The sequence below is a fragment of the Zonotrichia leucophrys genome, chromosome 12 (genome assembly GCF_028769735.1).
Source record: "Zonotrichia leucophrys gambelii isolate GWCS_2022_RI chromosome 12, RI_Zleu_2.0, whole genome shotgun sequence".
In the NCBI taxonomy this organism is placed as follows: Eukaryota; Metazoa; Chordata; class Aves; order Passeriformes; family Passerellidae; genus Zonotrichia; species Zonotrichia leucophrys.
The window spans coordinates 17,689,565-17,709,612 of NC_088182.1; the positions used below are offsets into that span (position 1 = coordinate 17,689,565).

At 45.1% G+C, this 20,048-nt stretch overlaps 1 protein-coding gene across 1 annotated transcript in view; it reads right to left on the minus strand.

The window, feature by feature from the left end:
- The window catches only part of VGLL4 (vestigial like family member 4), a 110,566-nt gene extending 103,156 nt beyond the window's left edge, over positions 1–7,410 (minus strand). Inside the window, exon 1 of the mRNA XM_064724018.1 lies at positions 7,340–7,410. The gene's annotated coding sequence lies outside the window, so the exon portion shown is untranslated. The remainder of the gene's footprint in view (positions 1–7,339) is intronic.
- Positions 7,411–20,048: the final 12,638 nt, after the last annotated feature.

Here is a 20,048-nt window from a genome sequence, read left to right on the forward strand (position 1 = left end):
ATTCAGTTAAAATCCAGTTGGAAAAATGATTTTGATTTTTTTGATCAGGGGATGCAGCTACACCAGAATCAAATAACTCAGGATTCAGCGCTAAATTCATCCTACACTTCAAAAAGACAATAATATTGATATTTTTGGTCAAGCCTTTAGGGGGGAAAAAATCAACTCTTTATAAACACCAATGTAAAGGATAGTAAGAGGTTGTATTAAAAACAAATTGATTACATTAAGTTCAAAAATTCTTAACTACATGAAGAAAATTGATGTAGTTATGACTACATGAAGAAACTTAACTACATCAATTTTCTTAATGTACTTAATTTTTTTGTACATTTTTTAATATAGTTTCAATTTTTAATTTTTTTTTTCTTTCAGCTTTCCAGTAATTTTTAAATAATGGGAATAGCAGATGCCCAAAGCCTTCCCAGCCTGTGCTCCCAGTAAGAATGAACTGGTGACAGAAACCCACAGTGGGAGAAGGAAACAGGAACCAAGCCTTGGTGCAGTTCAGGAAATTGGACACTTCAAAAACAACTGGAATAAAAGTGGCCTCAATAGAGCTTTGCAGCTTTGTGTATTATTAAATTCTATTATTAAATTCTATTATTAAATTTTATTATTAAATTCTTCACATCACGAGAGAGCTGCTGAGGCATCAGGGCCTTGTGTTCATTCAAAAACTGCAATTCCCAGGCTGGAATCCCAGATATTCTGGCACTTTTGGAACAGGGAACAAAAATCACCTGCAAGGAGCAACACACTGCCAGATTGTTTGTTAAATAGGGTTAAATATCTCTTTATCTCTAAATTAGACTGACAAATCAGTGATTAAATGCAGGTTGCTCAGGAGAGAGGGAGGGAGGGAGGGATCCTCTCTTGAGTCCAAGTTTAAATCCCTGATTTGGGCAGGGCAAGGTCAGGAAATTCTGCCTGGATTGGGAAAAGGAAGGGGAAAGGGAAAAAGGGAAAAGAAGGGGAAAAAAGGAAAGGGAAGGGGGGAAAAAAGGAAAAGGGGGAAAAGGAAAGGGGGAAAAAGGAAAGGGGGAAAAAGGAAAAGGGGGGAAAAAGGAAAAGGGGGGAAAAAAAGGGAAAAGGGGGGAAAAAGGGAAAAAGGAAAGGGGGGAAAAAAGGAAAGGGGGGGGAAAAGAAAAGGGGGGAAAAAAGGAAAAGGGGGAAAAGGAGGAAAAGGGAAAAGGGGGGAAAAGAAAAGGGGGGAAAGGGAAAAGGGAAAAAAGGGAAAGGGGGGAAAAAAGGGAAAAGGGGGGAAAAAAGGGAAAGGGGGGAAAAAGGGAAAGGGGGGAAAAAAGGGAAAGGGGGGAAAGGAAAAGGGGAAAAAAGGGAAGGGGGAAAAAGGAAAAGGGGGGAAAAAGGGAAAAGGGGGGAAAAAAGGGAAAAGGGGGGAAAAAAGGGAAAGGGGGGGAAAAAAGGAAAAGGGGGGAAAAAAGGGAAAAGGGGGGAAAAAAGGGAAAAGGGGGGAAAAAAGGGAAAAGGGGGGGAAAAAGGGAAAAGGGGGGAAAAAAGGAAAAGGGGGGAAAAAAAGGGAAAGGGGGGAAAAAAGGGGAAAGGGGGGAAAAAAGAGAGGAAAAGGGGGGAAAAAAAGAGAGGAAAAGGGGGGAAAAAAGAAAGGGGGGAAAAAAGGAAAAGGGGGGAAAAAAGAAAGGGGGGAAAAAAGAAAGGGGAAAAAGGAAAAGGGGGGAAAAAAGGGAAAAGGGGGGAAAAAAAGGAAAAGGGGGGAAAAAAGGAAAAGGGGGGAAAAAGGGAAAGGGGGGAAAAAGGGAAAGGGGGAAAAGGAAAGGGGAAAAAGGGGGGGGAAAAAGGGAAAGGGGGGAAAAAAGGGAAAGGGGGGAAAAAAGGGAAAGGGGGGGAAAAAGGAAAAGGGGGGAAAAAGGAAAAGGGGGGAAAAAGGGAAATGAAAAACCACAAACACAGAAAACCACACAAACAAAAACAAACAAACAAAAATTTTTTTTAAAAATCCCCAAAAGAACCCGTTAATAAGGAGACTCCTGAGCAAACCCAGCTGACTCTCAGTGTCACACAAACCTGTCTCTGCAGCAGAACCCAACCTGGAATTTCTGTGTGTCCCCAGCAGGGCAGAGCTCTCAGAAAGGGAAAGGCAGGAGCAGTAAAACACAGCACAAATCTGCATTTCCCCCGGCCCCAGCTGAGTTAAACACCCTGGAAACAGTTTCCCAGCAAATCTCACCAATCTCTGTGTAACCAATCTCACTGGTTACAAAGCCTTAACTGCTGCGTTCAGCTGGCAGCAGCCAAAAGCACTTTTACAAGCATTTTTATCGAGTGTTATTGCAAATATTAGTTTAATATCTTCCAAAGTGCTCTTATTTATCAGCCACTGCTCCCACTCAGCACTGCCCTGTTCTGTCCTCTGCCTGCAGCAGCAAAGAAACATCCTGGAAAGAGCAAAGACACAAAATGGGAAATCAGAAACACTGATCTAAACCCTGAGCCACCTGTCATTTTTTAATGTAACACAATATCCATCAGTGTGAAGAAAAAGCAATTCGTTTTTCCTGTTCTCCACTTTATTTCCCCTCTCCTCACTTTATTTTCCCTTCTCCTGACATTTTTGCAACACCCAGAAACACAAAGTGTACTATTAGCTTTACAAATGCTTGAATATTTTGGGATATTTTTTTTGTTTCCAATTTTTTTTGTCATTGTTTTGGGGGTTTTCTTGTTGCTGCTGTTTTTTATTTTTTTGGTGGTTGTTTTGGGGGTTTTTTTTTGTTTGCTTGTTTTTGATTTATTTTTGTGGACTTTTTTTGTGGTTGTTTTGGGGTATTTTTTGTTTAAGGCTCCAGGGAAGTGAAAGCTTTAGAAAATGAACTTTAGAAAGTGTTTTCAGGGATTTCTGCAGCACCTTCCAAGCATCAGGAAGGGACAAACCCTGAGGTTGCTTGTTTGAAATTCAGGTCACAGGAACTCCACTCATTCAGCCCAAACAGACACAATTAATTAATTAATTAATTAAACCTAAGTTCATGTTCACAGTGGGGATGTCAGGGAAGAGCGAGATTACAAATATTAGTTTAACATTACAATATACAAATATAAAGAATATACAGAATATAACAGAATATAACAGAATATAACAGAATATAACAGAATATAACAGAATATAACAGATATAACAGAATATAACAGAATATAACAGATAGTATAACAGAATATAACAGAATATAACAGAATATAACAGAATATAACAGAATATAACAGAATATAACAGAATATAACAGAATATAACAGAATATAACAGAATATAACAGAATATAACAGATATAACAGAATATAACAGAATATAACAGAATATAACAGAATATAACAGAATATAACAGAATATAACAGAATATAACAGAATATAACAGAATATAACAGAATAAACAGAATATAACAGAATATAACAGAATATAACAGAATATAAGAATATAACAGAATATAACAGAATATAACAGAATATAACAGAATATAACAGAATATAACAGAATATAACAGAATATAACAGAATAAAACAGAATATAACAGAATATAACAGAATATAACAGAATATAACAGAATATAACAGAATATAACAGAATAAAACAGAATAAACAGAATATAACAGAAAAATATAACAGAATATAACAGAATATAACAGAATATAACAGAATATAACAGAATATAACAGAATATAACAGAATATAACAGAATATAACAGAATATAACAGAATATAACAGAATATAACAGAATATAACAGAATATAACAGAATATAACAGAATAACAGAATATAACAGAATATAAACAGAATATAACAGAATAATATACAGAATATATCATATAGTAAAAACCATATAGTAAAAACCATATAGTAAAAACCATATAGTAAAAACCATATAGTAAAATCCATATAGTAAAATCCATATAGTAAAATCCATATAGTAAAATCCATATAGTAAAATCCATATAGTAAATAAAAGCCATATAGTAAATAAATGCCATATAGTAAATAAATGCCATATAGTAAATAAATACCATATAGTAAGTAAAATCCATATAGTAAGTAAAATCCATATAGTAAGTAAAATCCATATAGTAAGTAAAATCCATATAGTAAGTAAATGCCATATAGTAAGTAAATGCCATATAGTAAATAAATACCATATAGTAAATATAATAAATATCATATAGTAAATATAATAAATATCATATAATAGTATGCTAAAGAGAAGAACTCCACATTTGATTTTTAAAAAGGGAGTGGCAAATGGAAGGGAAGGAAAGAGAAGCAAAGGTGAAATTTGGGCAGTGGTTTCTTACAGAGTTAGGATGGGTCAGGGACAGACTGGTGCCAAAAGCGGGTGAGGAGAACAGCCAGGAGTGCAGGAACCACAAAAAGAGAAGAATTTGGATAAAATTTGGACATGGAATCCCAAAGAGAAGTCACAATGGCAACAGCAACAATATAACCCAAATAACACCAAAACGATTAAAGGGACAAATGGCACTGCCTGGGTGGCAGCGGGACAGCCAGCACACCTGAGGGACACCAAAAGCAGCCTCAAAGCTGCACCTGCCAGGAGAGAGAAAGGGACAGAAAACCCTGGAAATTGAATTCCCATCTGCAGAAATCACACCGATAACACTGAAGGGAGAAGAGCAGGATTAATAAACAAAGCTCACTAATTACAGCAATTCATGAGTAACCAGGCACTTGAGCAAAGCGCAGATAAACACAAGAGCAGGGAAAAGAAGATTAATTGAAAAGAGTGGTCCAAAGCAGCTCCCACCTGGGGAGAGACAGCCCCAAATCTGCCCAGATTCACACCCAGAAATGCCAAAAAGAAACAGACTCTGCTGATTTCAATGGCAGAGAGTGAAACTGAAGAGGAAATCCAAACACAATTGATCAGCACAGTCAGTAAACCCACACAGGGATGGAGGATAAAGCAGAAGTTTGATGCAAAATAGGTAAATATTGTTTATTTTTTATGACAAGAGAGAGTAAAGCATATTTGCCCCATGAATGAGATCAATGACAGGCACATTGTAATCAATAATTTTCTCAAATGAGCACAATAGATGTAAATTTCTTCAGCTAAAATGTGTAATTGATTGATCATTCCCTATTTACAACTCAACTTCTTGAGGGTAACTTCAGCCTATTTGGCTAAATACCAATTTTATTTTATTTTTTAAAATGTATTTATCCCCTGTTATGGGGTTTCTTTAAACCATGCTTGTTATGCATGTGGAAAATGTGTTTGAACAGGCAAATCCTCAATCAGAAATCACAATTTAACTCATCACATAGAAAATTATAAGCTTAAAGCAGAGCTTTGGTATTTTACTTTGTGTTTTTTGTTGTCTTGTTACATAAATCCACCTTAACAAGACAACATTTTAAGAAGCAAATCATTAGTAATTTTTGAAAGCTAAGAAATTGAAGGTGGGAAAATCCAAGCTGACCTTGTCTTGTACCTACAAGACCACTCAGAGCATCCTACAGGTCACCCAATCTGCTGCAGAGATATTATGAAATATTTAAGCACAGTAAAAAAAAACTGAACCAAAGCTTCCTTTTCCAACAGAAAACTTCCAGGTGTGTCTGGAAACAAACCAATTAATCCCTGAGATATGGAGATGCTCAGAAGGTTATCAAAGCTGCTCGTGTGTAAATAAAAAATTGATGGTTTGTGGCGTGGATGCTCTTAATTAACCTGTCTGTACAGATATTTTCTATCCTATTTTAGTTACCAGGTTGATTTTATAGCAGGCTGTCAGATCTCAGCAGACTCCTGAGTGTTCAGTTCCTGCTCTAGGGTGGGTCTGAAAGCTGATCCCATCCCACAGAGGGGTTCCTGAGCAGGGAAGGAAGAACATCCTGCCCCAAAGCATCCATCCATCCATCCCTGCCCGCAAAACGCATGGGAAAATGCAAATGTTCAACAGGCAGGCCCAAACTCTACCAAGAGTTAAGATGTCAGATCTGTATCTCGCTTGTGAATCAAAGTTCTTGTAACTGAACCCCGAAAGCCTCACAGCCTGACCCCCAAAAACCAGATTATAACTGTGTATCGATAAGAAGAGATGTAGAGAATTTAAGCAAAACACATTCCACGTTAGAAGTCTCCCAAGTTCACAGATAGGGAAATACAAATTAAGGGCCTTCAAGGCTTTAAAAAGTTGATTATTAAGGCAGGAGGGGGATATTGCTGCCCAATTTTAGAGAGTTTTGGATCTGAGGGTTCTCAGCAGCACTGCCTGCAAAGAGTTTCACTCGGGTTTCCCAAAGTGCAGTTTGCATCTCTGAGAGGAACACTCTTTAAACAAAGAGTAAAACCAACCAGATAATCACCCTGCAGGAGAAATCCTGGAACTCTTGATCAGCCAAGACCTCTTAGGTGTAATTAAAAAAATTTCTTGCTCCTGATAATCCTGAAGCACCAACACAGAGAAAGGAAGCGAGCTGGCATTCTGGGCGTTAAATTCCCATTCACGCACTCTCAGCACAGGGATGCACTGGCACCAGCGTGGACAGCTTCACTTAATTAATTAATTACAGCTGATCCCATCTGGGGAACAGCACGGCGCTGAAGGCTACAGAAACACCCCAGCCCACGGAACGGAGGAGCTGCAGCGCCAGGAGCCGGCACAGCGCTCGGGAAGGATTCACCCGAGCGGCACCGGGGATTCACCGGGCAGAGAAACAGAGGGGCGGGAGGCAAGCGGGGAGCTCCGGCAGCGACAGCGGGGCTGGGATAGCCCCGGGGAACGATCCTGCCGGGCCGGGAGCTGCTGCCTGAGGGATCGGGACCGGCCCCGGGGAGAGAGGGAGAGCGGGACCGGCCCCGGGCCATGGGCACCGAGCGGGACCGGCCCCGGGGAGAGAGGGAGAGCGGGACCGGCCCTGGGCCATGGGCACCGAGCGGGACCGGCCCCGGGCCATGGGCACCGAGCGGGACCGGCCCCGGGGAGAGAGAGAGAGCGGGACCGGCCCCGGGCACAGAGCGGTTCCCTTTCCGAACACTGGGAGCGGGTCCTTCTCGGGCCACGGGCACAGAGCGGGTCCCACTCCGGACACAGGGACCGGGTCCCTTTCCGGACATGGGAGCGGGTCCCTCCCCGCCCGGATCCCGACACCGCCGGGAGCTTGCCCGGCCCGGCTCCGGCGGGGAAAGCCCCGCAGCGCGGAGAGGACGGGCCGGGACAGCCTCGTCCCATTCCCGTTCCAGCTCTATCCCAGCCCTGTCCCAGCCCCGTCCCGCCCGCCAGCGCCGCTCCCTCCGCCCCCGCGGCCACCTGTGCGCGCTGTCCCCGCGCTGTCCCCGCGCACTCACCGCGCTCCGGGCGGTGCCGGTGCCGGCAGCGCGGCCGCGGCGCCCCGCGGGCCGGGCCGGGCCGGGCCGGGCGGAGGCAGCGGCGGCGGTGCGGGCCCGGGGCAGGCTCGGCTCGGCTCGGCTCGGCTCGGCCGGCGGCGCTGGCCCCGCTGGCTGCGCGGGCCCGCCGAGGAATCCCAGGAATGAGGGAATTCTGCGGCGAGCAGGTGGGGAGCGCCGCCCGCCCCCATTGGCCGCCCGCCCGTGACGTCAGCGCAATTAGGGTAATGAGACGCTGACGTCACATCCTCGCAGGTAGGGAGAGCGCGGGCCCCGCCCCCGGGGAGGAGGGACGCGGGGCCGGAGGGTCGCGGGTTCGAGACCCGGTCGCGACACCGGGGACAGGAGAGCGCGGGCGGGGACAACGCTGCTTCTCTGCCCCCTGCTACCCCCGCAGGAAAAACCACAAGGAAACAACATAACCCCTCTCTCAAGAGCAAAGCACTTTTACAAAGCAGAAACGCGTTTCGAATTAAGGCACGCTGTCCCAGCTGTGACAGAGCGGCTCGGTGTCCCCAGCACACCGAAACGCGCACGAGTGAGGAGCGTCAGAGCTGCCGTGAATGGATGGGCTCACACCCAATCTGACGGGAACTGCTGGGAGCAGCTCCGGCACTTTCCTGTTTACTGCTCGCCCTGCAGCGGGGTTTTACCGAGCCCTCCTCCCGCCGTGACTCAGCCTGGGAGGAGCTGCCGGGCTCGGCTGAGAGCAGAGCCGAGCCCTCCTGGTCGGCAAAGCGCTCCTGGCCCTTCCTCCTGCAGGGCAGGAGATCCCGGCCCCGCTGCACAAAGCCGGAATGTTCCCATTTCCATCCTGTCTCCGCTGCACAAAGCTGAAATATTCCCATTTCCATCCTGGCCTCACTGCCTCACTCACTGCCTCACTGCACAAACCCGGAATATTCCCATTTCCATCCCAGTCCCACTGCACAAACCCGAAATATTCCCATTTCCATCCCAGTCCCATTGCACAAAGCTGGAATATTCCCATTTCCAACCGAGCACTGCTGCACAAAGCCAGAATATTCCCATTTCCATCCTGGCCTCACTGCACAAAGCCAAAGTATTCCCATTTCCATCCCAGCACTGCTGCACAAAGCCAAAATAATCCCATTTCCATCCTGGCATTGCTGCACAAAGCCAAAATATTCCCATTCCCATTTCCATCCCAGCACTGCTGCACAAAACCAGAATATTCCCATTCCCATTTCTATCCCAGCCACCACTGCACAAAGCCAAAATATTCCCATTTCCACCCTGGCCCTGCTGCACAAAGCAAAATATTCCCATTTCCATCCCAGTCCCACTGCACAAACCCGGAATATTCCCATTTCCACCCCAGCACTGCTGCACAAAACCAGAAGATTCCCATTCCCATTTCCATCCCGGCCACCACTGCACAAAGCCAAAATATTCCCATTTTCCATCCCAACCCTGCTGCACAAATTCGCAATATTCCCATTTCCATCCTGTCCCTAGATGCTGGGGAAGGATCATGCCTGAGTGTCCATGCCAGGGGTGCCACTTCCATCAATTCAGGAGCAAGTCTTGCTAAAAAGTGCTGGAATTTTGGTCCATGCAGTTATTAGGGTAGATAGCTTTAGGATTCTGATTGTGTTTAGGGTGAGGAAAACGGTTGCAGTTATTATATATATATATATATATATATATATATATATAAATATATAAATATATATATATATATATATATATTATATATTATATATATATATTCTACCTATATATAGGTAGAAGTTGAGGAGGGTAAGGTTTCTCCAAGAAAAACCTGGGAATGCTGTTCCAGGCTCTCAAAATGAGTTCCAGAGCAGGAAAGTGCTGCAGTGCTCTCCTGGTGGCCACACTGAGCATCAGTCACCAAACTGTCACAGACATGTTTTATGAAAAATCTTTTTGCTAAGATTTTTCTCTCTTGAGAAGCTGAGAGGCCTCAGAAATGAAATGTAAACAATGATTGTCTGCTGCTGTGGAATGCAACAGGTGCATCTGGGATTAGTTTTATGTAGTTGTTTTTAATTAATGGCAAATCACAGTTTAGCTGTCTCAGACTTTCTAGTCACTCACAAGATTTTATTATCATTCTATTCTTTTCCTTTCTTAGCCAGCCTTCTGATGAAATCTTTTTTTTCTATTCTTTTATTATAGTTTAATATAATATATATCATAAAATAATAAATCAGCCTTCTGAAACATGGAGTCAAGATTTTCATCTCTTCCCTCATCCTGGGACCCCTGTGAACGCCACCACACCAAACAGTCCCAGAATGGGGCATTTTATCCTCAGGAGCATCTGAGGTGGCCCCAGGCACTTCTTGGAGTGCATTGCAAAGGCAAGGACAAGGACAATAAATCAATCTGAGCCCCTTGAAGAGCTTTGGGGTTGCAGCTTTGTGGTGGAACCCAAGAAGAGCACAGGGCAGCAGAAACAGAGAGCGTTTGTGTGCAGTTCTGCTCAGGGCATTTCTCCTGAGCTCCTCCTCCCTCGCTGTAACAATAAATGCACAGGAACAGAAAAGCGGGGTTTGCTCCAGGAAAAGCAGCACTGGGACTCAGCAGGGTTCCTTGAGGTGCTGAAAGTGGGATTGGTGCAGGAAATGGGGCAGGGAATGGTGCAGGAAATGGTGCAGGAGCAGGGCTGCAGGACCAGCAGGGCTCCTTTGAGGTGCTGAGAGTGGGATTGGTGCAGGAAATGGTGCAGGAGCAGGGCTGCAGAGCTCCTTTAGAATGGAATTGGTGCAGGAAATGGGGCAGGAAATGGTGCAGGAAATGGGGCAGGAGCAGGGCTGCAGGACCAGCAGGGCTCCTTCAGACTGGGATTGGTGCAGGAGCAGGGCTGCAGAGCTAGCAGGGCTCCATTAGAGTGGGATTGGTGCAGGAAATGCTGCAGGGACAGGGCTACAGAACTCCTTTAGAATGGGATTGGTGCAGGAAATGGTGCAGGAGCAGGGCCAGCAGGGCTCCTTTAGAGTGGGATTGGTGCAGGAAAAGCTGCAGGAACAGGGCTGCAGGGTTCCATTAGAGTGGGACTGGTGCAGGAAATGCTGCAGGAGCAGGGCTGCAGAGCCAGCAGGGCTCCTTTAGAGTGGGACTGGTGCAGGAAAAGCTGCAGGAGCAGGGCTGCAGAGCTCCTTTAGAGTGGGATTGGTGCAGGAAATGGTGCAGGAGCAGGGCTGCAGAGCCAGCAGGGCTCCTTTAGAGTGGGACTGGTGCAGGAAAAGCTGCAGGAGCAGGGCTGCAGGCAGGGCCGAGGGAGGGGCGGGCAGGGAGCAGCCAGGCTGACCCCACACACCCTGAGCTCGGATTCCTGCAGAATCCCCAGCCCTGAAGGCTCCAGGCTCTCCAGCTCCCATCCCAAAGTCCATCACAATCATGCTGACACCGAAGTATTTTCATATCCTTGCAAGGACAGGTCATGAGATCTCCAGGCCACCAAAAGCTAGCCAAAAGCACATTCCAAACCTAAATTAAATCCAGATTTAGACTCCACACACTCAGGATGTCTAATAGGAGCACTTCAGTTGATAAAACAAATTAAATGCATGTACTGTCAGAACAGCCATGAACATAATTTTATACGTGTTGCAAAACCTTCATCTGTGACATCTATAAAATATAATTTAAAAAAGATATTGTATTAATAGATGACTGGAGATTATTTTCATTGCCAGCAAGTTTGATGATCTAATATTTGGGAAAAAAAAGTAGTCAAAACAGTAATGTAAAACTTGTTTGAGAAAACAAGATGCTGGACAAGAAAAACGCCATGAACTGTGGAAAACAAAACCACAGGCACTGAGAAAAGATCTGAACTAGACACTGGTACATATCTCAAGAATTAATTGCTGCAGACTAATTACAAGGCTTTTCAATATGTATCTCTGAGAAAAAAGGCTGCCACTCCTGTTTGTGAGTGCTGGAGGGAAGAGGTGGGAAGGGTTTTCTTTGTTTAACCAGACAGAGCTCCTGGGATGAGGAGGAGCTTGAGAAAGGAGAGGCCAAAACTGCTTTGGATCCTTTGGAGCTGCTGCTGCAGCTCCCAGCAGAAGTTTGAGGATATTTATGAAACATCTCAGGAGCCTGAGGAGCACCAGCTGGCTGGGAACAGTGACCCTGAGCAATCCCTGCTGCAGGGAGGTGACAACATCTGAAAAAACCAAAAAGAATGAACTTGTCAAACGGTGGGAATCTTGGAAGGCAGATCTTAGCACGGCACAAAAATCCTTGTTGGGGCTGCTGAACTCAACACATGCTGCTCACCAGGCAAATCCACACATCAGGGAAGCAAAGCCACTCTTGGGTGATGAGCTGCATTTTGTTTTGCTCGGGTGTTAAAATTTGGTTTTCATTTAGCAGGAACTTTCTAACCCAGTGGTATCAAAGGCTCTTTGCTGGCTCAGCAGCAAAAATTTCCTTTGCTGAAACCAAAAACTCACCGAGATAGCTGAGGGTTTGTGGCTGAACTAAAATCAAAGCTGTGCTTTAGGTAAGGATGCAAATCCTGGGATGCCCCTCCTGTTCCAAATGCACATTAATCACCAAAAATTAATTATTCAATCACATTCTTCACAAAGTATGGCCAATGCAACAGAAGTTTAACCCCTGTGTGAGGGAGCTGGGATTGTGGCTGGCTGTGGATCTCAGCTGCCTCAGGACAACATTTTATGACTTTTTTGGGGTTTTTTTCAGTATAGAGGCAGAAAAGGTCCCGAAACCAGAGGGCAAAACCCCATATTCTAGCAAATTGCAGTCTGCAGGGAGATGCCATGGCCTAATCTCTCTAAAAGGATATTCAGGGGTGAGCTTATCCCTCTACAGCTCCTGAAAGGAGCCTGTGCTCAGCTGGGGCTGGGCTCTTTCTGCAGCAGCACTGACAGAACTGAGCACACAGCCTCAAGCTGCACCAAGGGAAATACAGGTTGGATAGCAGGAAAGTTTTTACAGAAAGGTGATAAAGTTCTGGAATGGCCTGGAATGGATGGAGTCACCATCCCTGGGTGTCTTTAACAAAGCCTGGCTGTGGCACTGGGTGCCAGGGTTTAGTTGGGGATGGGCTGGACTTGATGAGGTCTCTTCAAACCTGGTCATTCTGTGATTCTGTAATCCCACAGCCCCTACTCAATATTAATCCTGCCATTCTTATTGGAATTGCCTGACATCTGTTCCAACCAAGAAAACAAAGCCTCTCCACTATGGTAAGAGTTGGTTACAAATGCCCTGGGCAGGTCTGTCCCTCCACACGGCCCCAGCAGTGGCACCCCTCACTTGTGGGACACACTGCAGTGTTCCCCACCACGGGACCCAAACCTGGCCTGCTGAACTATTTCTGAGTGATTTCAGGCATTTCCAAGAGGGCAAAGGCTGTGTGGCTTCAATCAACAGTGCAAGTGTAGAGCTGCAAAAAGCTCTGCTTTCCTTAGGTGCCCATCTAAGGAATTTGCCAGCTGGCATCACTGCATGTAAAAAAAAAGAATTTATTAAAGTTCTTCCAGTTTCTTACTGCCATCCAATTTGGTTTTCAAACAGCAAAAATACAGATACTTCAATACTTCTCAATACAGATACAACAAATCTTCTTTTCCACCAGCCAGGAATGCCTGGAGTTCCCTGGAGCCTGCAGGGAAGCTCAGTGAGGACCAAGCTGTGCACAAAGATGACGCAGTTGGTGCCAAAAGCAAACAGTTTCTCCATTATTTGTCCCAGGTTTAATGAGGCATGGCAGTGCTTTGCCATCTCTGTCACTCCAATTACAGTGCATGCTTCCATCCATCCACACCTTCTTTCACAAAACAGGTTAATTTTACACCAAGTGACAGCAGCTTTTAAAATCAAGCTCAAAGCACGTTTTAGCACACACAAATTAAGTGGCCTCAGAAGCAAACATCTTTTCAGCAATGAAAAACTGCTAAACTCTGATTCTGAAACTCTTCCTTGCTAAAATCCACATCCAGCTGCACTGCAGCTCAAAGCTGCCTTACATAAAAACACACCCAAAATTCAAAATACGTAAGATCTCATTTTTTTTGAAGATAGTTTATTATTCATGACACCACAATGTGTTAAATTGCAGTAATTCCAGCCAGACAAGTCGATCCAAACTGTAAGTTGATGGAGATGGTTATTTATTACCTGCTTCAAGACAAAGCTTGCCCTTTTCATAATTGTCTGCCCCATCATCCAAGGAAGATGAAAAGAGACAGAATAATTTCAGTTGGAGCAGGGTCAGAACAGCAGCATCATCTTCAGGCAAACAATGAGATACTCTCAGACTCACACAGAACATGAACACCACCAACTCTGCTCTTTCCAGAACATTTAACCACAGGTGCTTTTTGCTTGCTTTGTTCTAGAAAAGATTTCACCCCATGGAGGTTCCCATAAGATGGAGACAGACAGGATAGATGAAAAAAATTAAATGCTAAAGGAGTGTCAGATTAACAAATTAAAAGCAACTCCTGGCCACAACCCACTGGTTTTAATTTGTTAAAGTTTTGTTAAGCACTGATAAAAAGACCACAGATGGTTCAGAGCAGAACTCTAAATGGCAAATTTAGTGTAAAGGAGAGGTCAGTACAGTTGAAGGTAAATATGCAGAGTAACCTCTTCATTATGCACTTTTCCTTATGCAGTAAACATCCACATAACAGATTTCACTCCCTATTTGATTTGCATCCTGTCTCACACAGGACCAGAAACTTCAGTCCAAGTGGGATCACTAAAATCACAAACAGCTTGCAGCTCGAGATGAGATGCGAAGTTATTTTCAGAGTTGCCACATCAATTCATGGCCAGCTACACAATTTCTATTATATTTGCAGGCTGTAAGCAAAGGCTCTTCATCACCAGGATTCCTTCCAAACCAAAGCCACCAGCAGCAGGTCACTGGACAGAGGAACTGGGCACCAAAGGGCCCTTTGGAATGTCCCTCTCTCAGCTAAGGATGCCCATGGAATCTCTCTGGAGTTAGCTCAGTCACACCTGCTGGATGCAAACACCACCCTGACTGTCACACTTGCAGCCTGATTTAATTACTGCAGGCTAATTACTGAGGATTTGGGGCTCTGGCTGACTGGGCTTTCTGCACTCAGCTCCCTCATCTCCTCAGGACAAGCGGGATCTCCTCAGCGTTCCAGGTGGGCCCTTCCCAAGCGGCTCGCGGGGGTTTGGGCTCTGCTCCCAGGAACAGGGACAGCACAAGAGGAAAAGGGCTCAGGCTGGACCAGGTTGGGTATCAGGAGGAATTTCCCCATGGAAAGGGAGCTCAGGAATTGGAAGTGCCCAGGGGGGTTTGGAGTGTCCAAGGAGTTCCTGGATGTGGCACTCCTGGGCATGGGGCACTGCCTGACTCAGTGGTCTGGAAGGGCTTTTCCAACCTGAATTATCCTGTGATTGTCCAATAAAAACAACACACCAATTTTCAATTCTATCCTGCTAAAATCAGTCACAGATAAACTAGACAAACAACAGAGGAGACACTCTTTAAACAACAAAAATATAAAGCAAAATAAACACAATCCTTGCTTTAAAAGCAGCTGTGCAAATACAAACCTAAAACATAATCCACTTAAAATGCTGTAAGAATTGGAAGTGCAGTGATGGATTTCATCATCCATCTGATTTTCCTGCAGGGAACTCACCTTCAAACTGCTGCTGACTCAGTCTCCTCCTTGGCAAGCACCTAAGGCAGGGCTGCAGGGACAGAGTTAACAGGGCTGTGCAGGATCAGCACAAGCTCACCCAGCCCCAGACTTGGGAGGGGAAAGAAAGAGAGAGAAAAAAAATTGTCTAGAATTTCTTGTGCAAATCATTTGGTTTTAAAAAGCTTTGCCCCGGGCTGTAAAGCCAAAGCAGTGTGACAGCATGGTGAGGCAGACACTGGGAGCTGCTCTGTGTCTCTTGAAGCAGCCTAGGAAGGGAAAAACTTGTTGGCTCTCACTGCAGCACAGAGAGTGAGCCAGACTCTCCACCAGTGCTGAGAGCAAGGCAGCTCAGGGATGGCAATATTAAAAGAAAAAAACCAAAACCACAAACAAAACCAAAAAACCCCACTGAATGCTCCCCTCCCATGGTTCACTATGAATTTTAAAATAGGAGGTTTGGAGGAGCTTTGGCAGCAGGCAGAGATTAAGTAAATAATCACTGTGTGGGAACACAAGCTTTCCAATTCACCAAGTGCACTGTGGAGCTGGAGAGATCCCATACAGAGAAGTAACACAAATTCATTCAATAATGAGATGTTTTACTATTTACTTGGCTTATTTAATTGAGTAGGGGAGGTATCTTAAATATCAGGTTCAAGGCTTTTAAAGAAGGTATCACTACAACAAAGGGAAGTGAAGGAACCAAAACACAGAGTGGTTGTTCTTGGTCAGTTTTTGCTTTGTTTGGCTTTTAAAGACAGCTCCTGGTGGCTGCAAACTCCTCAAGATCAAATTCAAAACTAGGAAGAACCCTCTATACCCACTACATTTGTAGAGATTTTCATTCTGTCTTTGCAAGACCTTCCATATCTCAGAAAAAATGGTGCAAAACCATCCAAACAATCCCCACCACTACTGGAAAGGACTTGGCAGAATGCTGGATTATGAAGGCAAAAACTGCATGGAAGTTCTTAGGCTAAAGATGTAAATAAAATATTTGGAGTTTGCATGAGTAATTTCAGAATGTATAGTCTGAAGCTTCCTGTTCATGTAGTAAAATTGAATCCATTTCTAAACATTTCTGATTGAAGCAGGCTGAGTAAGAGGTTAAAACATGCAGGAGTAAAGTGATTACTGCCTCTCCCTAAGGCAGTCATTAAAGTTCAGGATCAGTTAGCAACTGTGGTGGAGATTTTTATCTAGAAAAGCAGGTAAATAAAGTCACAAAACTTTGTGAAACCACAGTAGCAAACGTGACAGAGCAACTGTTGAGCCAAACATAAGCAGAGCAGAAAATAGCTCTATGGAGGGAATGTCTTTTTCCTGCAGTAGGAATACAAAGAAAATTCATTTTCTACACAGACTCCATGGCCAGCAGAGTGAATTTGAAGATGAAGAATACTTTGTTCTCTCTCAACACCTTACCCAGGAAAAACCACCAGAAACACACTGCCCTGATATTCTGACCTTCAGAGCATATTTCAACTTCAATTCTATTTTTAAATGAATTGCTGGGAAAAGGCATGAGTCACAGCCCTGCTTGGATCCCCTGCACTGGACACTCACCAAGGGCTCTGCTCACTCTGAACTTTCCCAAGTCACAGCAGCTCCTGCTTTAGCACCTCGGTGTGAAGAACAGGAATTCCAGCCAGGAATCCTGGATTTTGTGTCCACCTTGACCTTCCCAGTTCTGGCCCAGATGTTTGCTGCACACATCAGGGAGCTCTGGGATGCTGCAAAGGGTTTCTGCCAGGAAGGGATCCCAGCTCAGCTGCACCTTCCCTGTGCTCAGGCTGCAGGGCTGACTCCCAGGGAAGATCAACAAAACCTACAGAGAGGCCTCAGGGAAGCACAGGTGAGAATTCAGGCTCTGCACTCACAGCTGGAGTTTGGAGGGTCCCACAGTCAGGCACCTGGAGAATCTCCCTGTTGCATGCAGCACTGGGAGAAGGGGAAATGTGCAGGCAGTGAGGAACTCATCATCCTTGTGCTGATGGGCATCAGCAGCCTGCGTGCTTCAGTGTTGCAATCTTCACTGCAGTGTTGTTCTTGCCTCTCTGCTGGGGCTCTTCTCCATTCTCTGCAGCTCAGTCCTTCCTCTCTTCTCAGGGGCTCCTCTTGGGCTCTCAACCCACCCCTATTTATCTCAGTTACCTTCACGAGCTACAGCTGCTGCCCAACTAAGGACCCTGCAGCTGCAGCTCGTTTGGAGCAACTCAGACCCACACAGGTCTTACAATACAACATATATTCAGACCCCCACGTTTCCCCCCCTTTTCTTTTAACAATTAAACAATGACAATACACATACAGTCCCAGCTCTCAGGCTGCCACAGCTCTCGGCTGTCTTAGATACATACATAGAATATATACATATCCCTATACAGTCCCAGCTCTCTGGCTGCCACAGCTCTCGGCTGTCCTTAGATGTTCCAAGGCTCTTTTCCTTAAAGGCCATATTCTTACAGCTTTCTGCTGCTACAGCTCCTTAATTCAAAGGCCATATTATATTCTACAGTCCCAGCTCTCAGGCTGCCACAGCTCTCAGCTGTCCGGGGGATTCCACACCTTCTCTCAATGTTTGGCTGCATGTTCTTCCTCACACGGGGCACCAGTTGTTGTAATCTTCACTGCAGTGTTGTTCTCGCCTCTCTGCTGGGGCTCTTCTCCATTCTCTGCAGCACAGTCCTTTCTATCTTCTCAGGGGCTCCTCTTGGGCTCTCAACCCACCCCTATTTATCTCAGTTACCTTCACGAGCTACAGCTGCTGCCCAACTAAGGACCCTGCAGCTGCAGCTCGTTTGGAGCAACTCGGACCCACACAGGTCTTACAATACAACATATATTCAGGCCCCCACACTTCAGCTCTGTGCCCTCCCCACACCGAGTTCAGGAGCAGCCCAATGATTATGTATGCAGTCACATTGTGGATTTTTTGATTTCCTCCTCTTCCTGTGTCATCCAGTTCATTCCCTGCTCCACACTCCCCTGGCACTGTGGATGTCGGAGGCAGTGAGGCCCATGCTGCTGACTCACCTACACAAACCCTCAGCAGTTTGATTGGGTCCAGGCTCTTCATTACAAAGAAGCCTTTTAAGACATCAGAAATAAATCATCTGCCTGGTTGCCTTTAATGAAAGCTCTGCTGCACAGGAAAAAGGGGGAGGGAGCATGAAACAATATCCACGGTGGAACAGCCAAGGCAGAAAAGAGGGATGGCTGAAGAACAGAATGAAAGACTTGAGAATTAAGTCAAGAAGAGAAACAATAAAGTATGGAAATGGAGCAGGAAGGTATAAACAGGAAAGTTACAAATGGAATGAAAGGCTGAAGTGACTTTTTCTGGTGAAAGAACAACCACACCTCATCAGGACAAAGAGGCTGTGACTTATTCCCATGTCCCAGCTTCCCGTGCAACAATCCCCGGTTATTTTAGTGGATTACAGCTGTAAGAGCACAAAAAATCATTTCCACACAACTGCTGGGGACTTCAAAAGCAGCTAACAAGGCTGAAATCAATCTCTCTTCCCTTAAAAGTTTTACATAGCAAAGCTCTGTAACAACTGCCCCAAGTAGTCTCTTAACAATGGTGAGGAGTTCACAACGAGCTGCTCAGGGCTATGATTCATTCGTGGCTCTCTGCCAGAAAAATAAATACATTCAAGCCCAGTGGCCCCGAGGGGAAAGGTAGGCCACTCTTAAAAAGCACAAGATGAATGATTTACAGAGCAGAATCCACTTTTCAGCCCATATGGATGAGGAGGAAGGACTTTTTTACGTCTCCCAAAGATTTAATGCACGGACTTGGATACTGGCAGTGGAAGTATCGAGCTGGGATTTGCAAAACTCACTGCAAAGAGCAAGAAATGACTCCTTCTATTGCTGTGCACAGAGTTCATGAAGCCCAGCCGAGCCCTGCAGCGGGTACCCGGCAGCACAAGGCAAACAGAGCTGGCTCAGGTTGCAGGAAGGGCAGTAAAGTCCCACCTGTGCAGGGTGACAGGGACAGCCCAGGGCAGGGCCCGGCTGCACACAGCATCTGCTGCACACAAAAAGAGTTCATTGGCTGCTAAACAGCCAGCAGGGCTTCACTCTCTTCCTTTCTCCCCACAAGAACTTTATTTCTGGGTAAATGCTGGGGCAGCACGGTGCAGGATGGAGCCTGGGCTCTCACTGTCACCAGCCTGGTGTGTCACTGCCCTCTCCTGCTCTGAGCTGTTAGTGAGAAAAAATAATGTGGGCCTTTGTCAGGGTCGAGCCATTTGTCGGTGAGGGGAGACTCGGACACTCAATATGAGTGATAAGGAAATTCCGTTTATTGAAGAGAGCATCAGACACTTATACAGCGAGCAATAAGCTTATGAATATTCTGTAAGCCAAGCAATCTATTGGTTAAACTATGCCATGAACTCTTCTTCATTCCTTAGGGGTTGCATCTCTCTTTTCTCATGTCTCTTTCACTGTTTGTTATCCTACCACAGCTAGGCCCAAGGACACTGCTATCTGTGCAGGTGCCGGACTTGGAATTAGCCACGGCTTTGTACTTTTCTATTCTCTAGCAGCTAAATTCCCAACATCTCCCCTGTTTTTATTTTTTAAAGAAAAGAAAAGTTCTATGGGCCAATTGTCACACTCCTTGCAACACAAAAATAGGCAATTCTAACAATCATTACACCACAAGCAATATTCTCAGCTAGCAAGGCCCCTCTCCCACAAGGGATCCAAGCCAGGGAAACAAACCAAAAAGACTACCACCAATCACAAGATATGCTATACAATAGATATAAAAAAGAATTCTATGTACTATAAGGCTTAACCAAAACTCAGGTGTGCTAACATAATTAACAAAATAAGCTAAAGGAAGTTTGTTTTCTATTCTCAAACAGCAGATATATTCCAAACACTGAGCCACCATTCCAGCAGCCTCAGAAACACCAAACCCCACTTCTGAGTGTGGCTTTAGCATCCAGAACATTCTCTTTACCTGTATTCCAAAGGCCTTTTAAAAGAAAGCT